This window comes from Aegilops tauschii, chromosome 7, assembly GCF_002575655.3.
Source record: "Aegilops tauschii subsp. strangulata cultivar AL8/78 chromosome 7, Aet v6.0, whole genome shotgun sequence".
NCBI classification, from domain to species: domain Eukaryota; kingdom Viridiplantae; phylum Streptophyta; class Magnoliopsida; order Poales; family Poaceae; genus Aegilops; species Aegilops tauschii.
This window is the reverse complement of record NC_053041.3, coordinates 510,154,989-510,165,652: the sequence shown is the minus strand read 5'-3', so window position 1 is coordinate 510,165,652 and position 10,664 is coordinate 510,154,989.

Sequence of the window (10,664 nt, the reverse complement as noted above, 5' to 3'; positions counted from 1 at the left end):
CAGCTCTTCGAGCGTCGGAGTGAGGCTCGAGAAGACTTATTGCGGGTGGCGGAAGCGTATACAAAACAAGTGACCAATATCCGGGATCGCGCAGGACTGACTGGGACTCCTCTAGGCGTCGGACGCGCTATCAAACTCTTCATCCAAGAGATCGCCTTCGTCAATATCTGGCCAAATCAACAAGCCAGGTGAGTACTATGAAAGTACTCGCAAGACAGTTCGGACATAAGATATAACAAATGTAAACATGAAGCACACGAACAAGTTAACCAGTGCGATCAGACATAGAGATAATAAATACTGGGTGCCAAGCGAGGGTCTGAATGACGCCTCGAGCGGAAACTGCAGAATAGTAATACTGGTGCCAAACGAGGGTCTGAATGACTCCTCGAGAGGAAAATACAGAATAATAATGCTGGTGCCAAACGAGGGTCTGAATGACTCCTCGAGAGGAAAAAACAGAATAATAATGCTGGTGCCAAACGAGGGTCTGAATGACTCCTCGAGAGGAAAATACAGAATAATAATGATGGTGCCAAACGAGTGTCTGAAAGACTCCTCGAGCGGAAAATACAGAATAATAATGCTGGAGCCAAACGAGTGTCTGAAAGACTCCTCGAGCGGAAAATGCGGAATAATAATGCCACAGTCGGGCGTCGAGGCGACACCACATAAAGGGCTTATAACAGAAAACAAAGGCAGTGCATGCCATAGTCGGACGTCTGAGCGACATCACATAAAGGGCTTATATTACAGCTCAATAATATAATAGTTCGGGAACATAAATTAACCACAAGCATGAGACAAATATAAAGTTAGTCCATCCACAGGAATAACAATAAATCTGGATTTTTCCACTTGAGCTTGTTCACCGGGGACAAGTTTTCCACGCGGATAGATATGGATAAAAACGATTACACTACTAGATCATGGATACGATGATTTGGAAGGAATTGACTCTGCAGAGTTTGTACTTAACCACAGCCAACGGATTTCAGTAGTCACGGGGACTAGTTCCGTCTACGGTGTTTTGGAAGAAACACGTCTAACCAGTACACACCCAATTCAACCTTCCGAAGCCAGGGATCACCCTCGGCAACGTTCAAGAAAAACCTTGAGACGGGGAGGCTACAACCTCGCGTAGCATGGGATCAAATTTCTATACGCGCGCTCTAAGGGGGTGCCCCCCCTCTCGGTCCCAACCGGAAACACCCATGCCCCCTAACCGGATGACAGTCTTTAATCCTGGGCCAAGGTACCATCATCCCGGCCTCTCTGTTTGGTGTGTACACGGAAAGAGGTTACCAACTTACTAAACCGCATCCAGGCAAATGAAACATGTGGTAGCACGGAAGGGGGAAAGGACGATAACGTGAGTCCGTCCACGTTAACGTCAGAAATAGACGGATGACGCAAGGCTGGTATGCTACAACAGTACCACCTTGCTGCCCTTCATGTCACCACATGATTAGGCCATCTCTCATCAGAGATCATCGCAACTATGGAACATGCGGGAAAAAGAACGATAACATGACTCCGTCCATGTTAACGTCGGAGAAAGTTGGATGACGCAAGGCTGGTATGCTACAACAGTACCACCTTGCTGCCCTTCATGTCACCACATGATTAGGCCATCTCTCATCAGAGATCATCGCAACTTTGGAACATGCGGGTAGTTGCCTTACAAGCAACGAGGTATTTACCGACACTCATATGTCACGCACAAACTTTCACGCAAACATGCAAAACACCTGTCATATCAAATGTTCAAAACATGCTTGCCTGGTTCGGAGAAGTCGGAGTCTAGCTCGGCGAAGTTCGCGGCTCCTTCACCTCTTCCGGAACCTACGGCAATCACGAAACGGGTACTAACGTGAAAACCAATGGGTACACAGAAACTTCCCCAAATATTTTTCAAATAAATCCCATAAAAAACTAGACAAAATTTGAAGATTGTTAGAAAAAGAATCACTCAAAAATTCATTTTTATTAAAAAGTTATAAAGGTTTCCTTCCAGGGACTTATCTGTAATGAAACAGAAAAGTTCCAGGGTTTTAACTGAGAAAACAGAAAACGCTTCGGAAAGAAATGCGCTAGCTAAGAGGGAAAGCGTATTTTGCCCGAAGGCGCCAACAGAAAACGGTTCGAGGTGGAATAAAACAGAGGCTGACACGCGGGGTCCACATGTCAGGTTTGAAAAGCTCGCCGGCGCCCGAAGACTGCGCTGGACGCCGGCGTCGAACCACGGCGAGTTAGGAGGATCAGAGGGTACCAAGAGCTTCAGCGTCTTCTTCCGCGTCGGTGGGTGGTGGGCTCGACCAACGGGGAGCACCACGTCGACGGCGACACTATCTCCGGCGGACGGCGGCTCGGGTGAGGATGGGGAACTCCGGTGGAGGGCTGCAAACTTCGAATTGAAGCGTGGGTCAGCAAGAGGGATGCATGGTGAAGCTACTGGCAAGAGAAGGGAGGCGGAGGAGCACACACGGGGGCGAATCAAGCTGGATCCCGTGGCGGGTCGCGGCGGCCGGAGTCGAGGAAGGAGACCTCCTTGGGGCTCTTCCAGTGGCTAGGCGTGCTCTAGGGGGAGTGCAGGGATGGTGGGTGCTCGAGTTGAAGCTCGGGGCCTCTATTTATAGGCGGATCGACGGAGTGGCCGTGAACGGGGAATCTCCGGCGAGCGATTACGGTGGAGCAGTGGATTGGCAGGAGGTTTGAGTGGCCAGGCAGCATCAGTGGAGGTTACTGGAGTCGTTTCACAGCTAAACGGAGTTGGTCTTGGCGTAATGGCGTCGGTCCACGGTGAGGTGACCGCACGGGCTCGATGGCGGCAGAGAGCGCGCTCCGCACCCTGCGGTTCACGACGAGGGTGGCAGCGCGTTCGGGGGAGTGGAAGGCCACGCGGCGAGCTCCGGTGGTTTGGGCGGCGCTGGGTGGCGTCGTCGGTGCCGTGTCTCCCGCTGGCGTCCGCAAAGCCGCCGCCGGCGTCGGTCACGGGGCGGCGCACCTTCTGCTACTCGTCGCCAACGCCCGCAAGGTGCCAGGCGTTCGTGCGGTGCAGGAACAAGAGGGAGGGGACTAGGAGCAAGGCGACACAGTGGCACTGGCGAGATCGACGTCCTTCTCTGAAGAAAACGACAGCAGGCCACTGACTGAATCTCTGAATTTTCTGAACTTGACATTGACCATGCACTGCAGGTGTTCGACAGAAAGATTTTGCAATGAGATGAATTTTTCTGGAGCTGTAACTTGGTGAGGTGACCAATCAATGCACCCAGAGGCTGCCTGATTTTACTTGGAATTTTGGGAGAAGGTTTTGAATGAATTTCACCAAATTTGACAAATCTGGTCCAAACTTGCAGCAGGTGTAGTTTGAAAATTTTGAACTGAAGACCAGTGGATCTTCATGGATCTTGGTTGAGGGTTCAAAGGACTAGGAGGGGAAAAAGGTTTGGGGGCAAAAATCAAAGCAGAAAGTGTAGCTCCTTTGTAAATCTCCAAGTACTAGAAGAGAAGGCAGAAATTTGTTTGAATAAGATTTAAATGGAAATATTCACATGGGGAGGGTCAACTTGCTGGATTTGATGCAAATCATGATCCAAAGGTGAGGGAAGGGTTAGGAGAGAGGATTTGCACTAAGGCCATGGTAAGGAGGAATTGTTGAAAGTGGCAAAGGGTTATTCCAAAAGCCATAGTGCAAATTTCAAAGAGATTTTCAAAAGGCATTTCCCAAGTGAAAAAGTATTTTGTCTTGAGTCCTAATGAAAAGCAAGAACCTCTAAGACCAAAGACAGATCTTGGGTGAATCCAAATAAAACTTTTTTCCATAAAAAAATATTTGAGAGGGAGAGTTCTCTTGAAGAAAAATTTAAATCACCTCCCTCAAGTCAAATAAAAATCTTTTGAAAAATCCAAATAAAAACATGGGTGTCACAATTTGGCACGATCTTGATGTATCGCAAGCTTTGCTATTATAGTTGGATCTTCTCCCCCTCTACTCTCTTGTAATGGATTGAGTTTTCCCTTTGAAGTAATCTTATCGGATTGAGTCTTTAATGATTTGAGACCACTTGATTATGTCTTGCCGTGCGTATCTGTGGTGACAATGGGATATCACGTGATTCACTTGATGTATGTTTTGGTGATCAACTTGCGGGTTCCGCCCATGAACCTATGCATAGGGGTTGGCACACGTTTTCATCTTGACTCTCCGGCAGAAACTTTGGGGCACTCTTTGAGGTTCTATGTGTTGGTTGAATAGATGAATCTGAGATTGTGTGATGCGTATCGTATAATCATACCCACGGATACTTGAGGTGACATTGGAGTATCTAGGAGACATTAGGGTTTTGGTTGATGTGTGTCTTAAGGTGTTATTCGAGTACGAACTGTAGGGCTGTTTGTGACACTTATAGGAATAGCCCAACTGATTGATTGAAAAGAATAACTTTGAGGTGGTTTCGTACCCTACCATAATCTCTTCGTTTGTTCTCCGCTATTAGTGACTTTGGAGTGACTCTTTGTTGCATGTTGAGGGATAGTTATATGATCCAATTATGTTATTATTGTTGAGAGAACTTGCACTAGTGAAAGTATGAACCCTAGGCCTTGTTTCCTAGCATTGCAATACCGTTTGTGCTCACTTTTATCATTAGTTACCTTGCTGTTTTTATATTTTCAGATTACAAAAACCTATATCTACCATCCATATTGCACTTGTATCACCATCTCTTCGCCGAACTAGTGAAACTATACAATTTACCATTGTATTGGGTGTGTTGGGGACACAAGAGAGTCTTTGTTATTTGGTTGCAGGGTTGCTTGAGAGAGACCATCTTCATCCTACGCCTCCCACGAATTGATAAACCTTAGGTCATCCACTTGAGGGAAATTTGCTACTGTCCTACAAACCTCTGCACTTGGAGGCCCAACAACGTCTACAAGAAGAAGGTTGCGTAGTAGACATCACTTATCACTCGTATTACAGGACAAGACACATTTAATGCGCCACTGAGGTGTCCCCTTGCTTTATCGGGGACGGGAGTGAGGCCCATCCCGTCCGTCGCCGCTCCTCCTCGCTTCGACACATGCCCTGGCCAGCGATGCGTGCGGCGCCATGTAGGCAGGCATGCAGCTGAGGTGGCACGGTGGTGGAGCCTTCACGAAGATCTGCATGCCGCCACACAGGCGTGTGCTGAGTTGGCCTGGGAGCTGCATGTTGCCACGCAGGTGCCTGCCCAGCTGGTTGGGCTGGCAGCTGCATGCGAACGGCGGTGGAGACTTGGCCGGTGCGGGCTTGGAAGTGGCCCCGCTGACGCCCTTGGTGAGGGCCTTGCCAGGGGGGGCGGCAAGGGTCTTGCCGTGGCACGCTGTTGTCCCCGGCTAGGATCTTGCCGGGGGTCTTGTGGCTCTCCTCGGCAAGGATCTTGCCGAGGATCGTTGTCTTTTAATCCTCATTTGATCTTCGACACTCCTTGTCTTCACAAAGATCTGCATGCCACCATGGAGGTGCCTCCCGAGCCCTGGCCCAACGTAGTTGATGGCGTTGGAGACCGTGGGCTCAAGGGTGGTGCGCTCCGCTGGTGTTGGACGAGCCTCCCTGGCAAGGGTCTTGCCGGGGCTGCTGAGGCTACCCCCGACAAGGATCTTGCCGGGGGAACCTGCTTCGCCTCTTTGCTTCTTTGTGTTCTTGGCCTTGGCGTTGCTTTGGCTGTCTTGGGCTTCGGTTTTACCTCGCTTCACCTCCCCTGTTCTGCTTGGTGTGGCCGCGGGCGCGGCTCCGACTGTCCGTGCACAGGTAAAGGGGTACAAAGGAGCGCCCCGTCTTTTGTACACCGACATTGCCCTTCCGCCACAACACACATATGGACACATACACACATTCTCTCTCAGTAACACACACAAAATCAGTATTAAAAAAATAGGGCGCACCTAAAACGTCCAAATCCAAATAAACACGAACTGGAGCTAAATTCAAATATATGGAAATATTGTAGCGTCAAGAAGTTTTCCAGGAAAAAAAGTTGAGTAATATTCGGGGATTGTTTTCACACACACAAAAAGGTTCGGTGGATGTCCTTCGAGTGCAACACGGTGACGCACCGTTCGATCGACCGCGCGGCCGCGGTTCACGCGCTTGCACAGGATTCCGTATCGTGGCTGTGATAACTAATATAAGCGCTACCTCAGTCTAATGTTTACGTGTACTAGTATGGTTTTCTTTTAAGTTTGACCAACCCGATATAAAACTAAACTAAGCTCCCATACACGCACTCATCAATATGCCGTTGCCACTGTTGCACATGCCAGCACCCGCCTGCTCCGGCCAACAATTTCTCGTCCATCACCGCCATGTTTCCGGCATCCCTGTGCCATGAAGCCGAAGGCTCGCCCGCTCACGTCGTCTGCAGTCCCTCCGCGCGATGCCGCTGCGCTGCCAAGCACGCGAGCAGCTGGTGGAGCCGCGTCAATGCACGCAGCGTACGAGGAGGAGGACGAGTGCGTGCTCCAGCACGCCGGCGAGGAGGAACTAGCGTGTCATTGTTGTCTCCGCCCACGCGGAGGAGGCGCACATGGTGGCTGTCGCGGCGGAAGCCGGTCGCGCCCGCGCCGAGCCCGCAAACTGGGTGCAGACGCGGAATCTACCTTTGAGACCTTGAATGCCACGTGGATCCTGCGAATCTGAAGGAGCAATTTGGGCCAGTCGACTCTTGTGAGCCATTGGATGCAACATGGATGGCTAGAAGGGCTTCTTCAACCTCCGAAACTTATGCACTATTCATCTTTTCAGCCCGCCACACGCCTAACCGCCTGCCGCCGCCTCCCCGCCCTCCCCTGAACCGTCTGCCACCGCCATGCTCCCCCCACCCCCGCCACCCGTTTAACCCCGGGCACCATCCATTTTTTCCGGCGAACCGCATTCCACACCCAACACTCATAACATAGATCATGGGCACCCTGCCACCCTAATAAAGGTACTGGGGTAGCTTCTCTGCCATCTTCTTCCTTCGCTCCGTCGAACTTCTTTCACAAATCGACTGACCCAAATTATACTACTAGTACGAATGTATTAAGTACAGTAGGAACACGAAGATATGATAGTACCAACTGCAAGAAGAACAGTAGTAAGACATAGTACTAGTACTACTGTACGTACTAAAGAGTTCAAATAACGAGAAAGAACATAAAGTTCAAATAACAAGAAAGAACATAAACATAGTTCTGCTGGGGGCTCAGCACAACACACCCCTGAAATAAAACTAAGCAACTAGTCCGCTTGACACTGCAGTAGAACTAGCATGAGCGACGACACTGCCACCATACTCGGAGTCCGAGTCTGAGTCCACGTCCTCGACTTTGTCCTCGCCCCTCTTCCTCTTCCTCTTCGCCGATGCATATTTGCTTGACCGTACACTGGGTTCTGCTTCTTCATCCAACCCTCGTAGATATTTAAATAAAGGTAGGCATCCATTGCTGCGTACATGATGTGATCTTCATCTAATGTCTTCGACTCCCATGCATGATGAAACTCGTGGTGAGGTTTCTTTAGTTTAGCGTACAAAGGATCAATCATGGCTGCTGCCAGGGTCAGCATTGAAGGCTGAGAGGAGGACACCAGGCTTGCCTTCTGGAGATCGAAGGGCTGGCCTACAACGAGGCCTATCCGACCCAGGACATCCCTGTCATTCCTAAAGTCAACAGTAACGAATTTCACTCTTTCGTCCTTGAGGAAGTTCTTAAAATCCTGGCACTCAACGTCGGCATGGCATATGTGGTAGACCACGCACACATTTGTACGCAAACCTGGATCACGGCGGGCTTCTTCTTCTCTACCTCCTTTAGAATCTTCTCTCTTTCCAAGATTGTGGTGTACTCAACATCTAGCCCAGTGACCCACTCATCCTTTGAACTGTTGAACATGCGTAGGAAGCGAGCAAGGCATGCTTTCACCATCGCGGATCCACATGCGTAGATGATGATAAACTCATCACTGGTGATGGCTCTAACCTGGTACTCAGCGGCGACCATGGAGATTTGGGAGGCCATGGATTTTGGAGGAGGGTTAGGAGGAGTTGAACTTGTGTAATGTGAAAGGATGGGACGACTGGGAGCGAACCGTTGTAAGGTAGTAGTAGAAGACGGGGATGAGTAGGGCGTGCGAACGGCGTGGGGTTGTTGGCTTGCCCGGTGGATAAACGGATGCAAGTCCCCAAAGATTTCTCGAGTAATATGCGGGACCCACTAGATGTCATGTCTACTAGACCCATATCGCAGGCCTGACGGTATAGCTTCTTCATATTTGCACGCCATGCCGGTGCGTGGATGTAACTTCACTTAGTTCCGTCAAACGTCGCGCCTCCCACGACCTTCGCCTCCCTCGCGCGGTCGCGCCCTTTGAGACTTCGACCGGCTATAAATGAGCAAATTTTTTTGCCTAGTCCGCATGCATCATACTCCCTCTGGTCCTTTTTACTTCCGTCAACCGTTTGCAAAGTGTTTGACCAAATTTATACTAAAAATATCAATATCTACAATACTGATTATAATGAGTATAAGAACTACATTTCATAATGAGTATAAAAATATTGATTTGACATTGTGAATGTTGAAACATTTTTCTATAAGTTTGATCAAAGTAGAGGTACATTGACTTCAGACAAAACTTAAATGCACAATGCAGACTAGTTCCTCCGTATAGGTGCGTGCCATGTCCTATCTAGTCATCACAACAAGGTTAGCTATTAGAGTACTACTACCTCCCTTCTACTTTAAAGGGCTCGATTCAAAAATTTCACCTACTCTTACCAAGATAGAGGCGGTGGAATAGTTTTTGTAGTATGCAAAAGTACTCAAATAATGTTGTCGTTCTTCACAAAAAATGTGTTTAGCAATGCATTATCGCATTGCATGCATGCATGAACACTAGTTTTACTCTAACCCCCCTCTCTTCTTTAATTCTTTGCCACATCAGCATGTTTGCTATTACCGTGTGCATGATACCAGCTAAGATACCACCATTATGGCCAGCCTTAATAATTGCATGCAATAATTTAGTGCACCTTGAAATATGAACATGTGTGGGGCGTGTATGTTTTTAATGACTTGAGACTATACCTAGCCCGGCATGCAAGATGACTTATTATGCACCGTTCCCCATACCTGAAGGAAGCCCGTTCGTCTCCAAATCTTTTCCTCTCCATGTGTGAAAACAATATGCCTGCTTGACTCTCCTTCTCCCTCCGGCGGTCCCACCACTCCACCCCGTGTGGAAAAAATCTGCATGCATGACTCTCCTCCCCCCGCGCTCGTCCAATCCGTTGTGACCAGCAATATTTCCACCCCTTCCCTCCCCCGTAATTTACTCCAACAAATATGCCCACATAGTTGTTACGTTAATCACGCAACATATCTTACGGGATGCTGCTTCAGTTACTTAACTACAGGTGCATTGGGTCACTGACATATGGGCCCAACAGGGGTCTGGCCCACATGTCAGTGACGCAACTGGACCTCCAGTTAAGTCAGTGCAGCTCAGTCCATATCTTACGTAGGTGTGCCATTGCTCGCTATAAATACTGCGCCTCCCACGGCATTCGGAAGAATGCTCACGTTCATCGCTATCTCCTCCCCCTCCCTCTCATGTCGACCACCATGGCATTGCCCCTCCCAAGCCCTAGGAGCACGTCGCTGCACCGCGCGGACGGTCACGCGTCACCGTTCTGTTCCTCGCCGCCACTAGTCGAGGAGGACACGTCAGTGTTCTGCTCCTCGCCGCGACGCGTCGAGGAGGACGCGTCGGCGTTCCCAATCTCGCCAGCACACGCGTTGGAGGACACGTCGGCTCCCCGCTACGACGAGAACACCGTGCCGCCCGCCGAGCCCCCCATCCTTGAGGAGCTTTGGAAAGAAATGGATGTCGCCTTGTTGGAGGCTTTGCCTCTGGCAGAGCGCGCCAAAATAGAGGGGGAGAAGAAGGCCGAGGAAGAGAAGCGCACCACAGGACAAGCTGCCTGGCAGGCCTATGTCGCATCCGAGAGAGTCAGGCAATTGGCTCTTTGGCAGAAGGCTCGTGCGAGGGCCCTGAGGGTGGTGGAGGACGCCCGTGCCAAAGCCCTGAGTGCAGTCAGGCCCAAGCGCCTCATCTACGCTTGGCGGTACATGGACCGGGTGCACGCTTCCAGCAAGGAGGAGTACCTGTTGGCGCCGGATCACCACACCGGTGAGATCGCGCTCGCCCGCTGGCAAGCCGCCAATCAGCACCTCGCGAGTTGCGAGGCTGAGGAAAGGCGTTGTGTCGTGGCGCTAGGAAACGGCCGCGCACCAGGGCACTCGTGGCGCGCCGCAAGCGCTCCTGCGAGCGTCATGGCTTTTAGTAGGAGTATAGTTTAGTTTCATAAGGCGATCTCATTAGTTTTGGGACGCAAATGATAAATCCCAAACGTTCAGGAATTATTAGCGTCCTTAATTAATTATGTAAAAGGGAAAGTTTGGAAACCTTGTGTATCCGAATGCATTTTGTAAGTACGTGCATATAGCACAAACTTTACTACTCCTATATACTATCGCACTACACGTCTCTCTCTATATATGCTTGTAGACTGTGTTACTCCCTCCGTCCAGGTGAATAATTCATCTTTGGTTGTGCACCGCGACCAAGAAGGAGG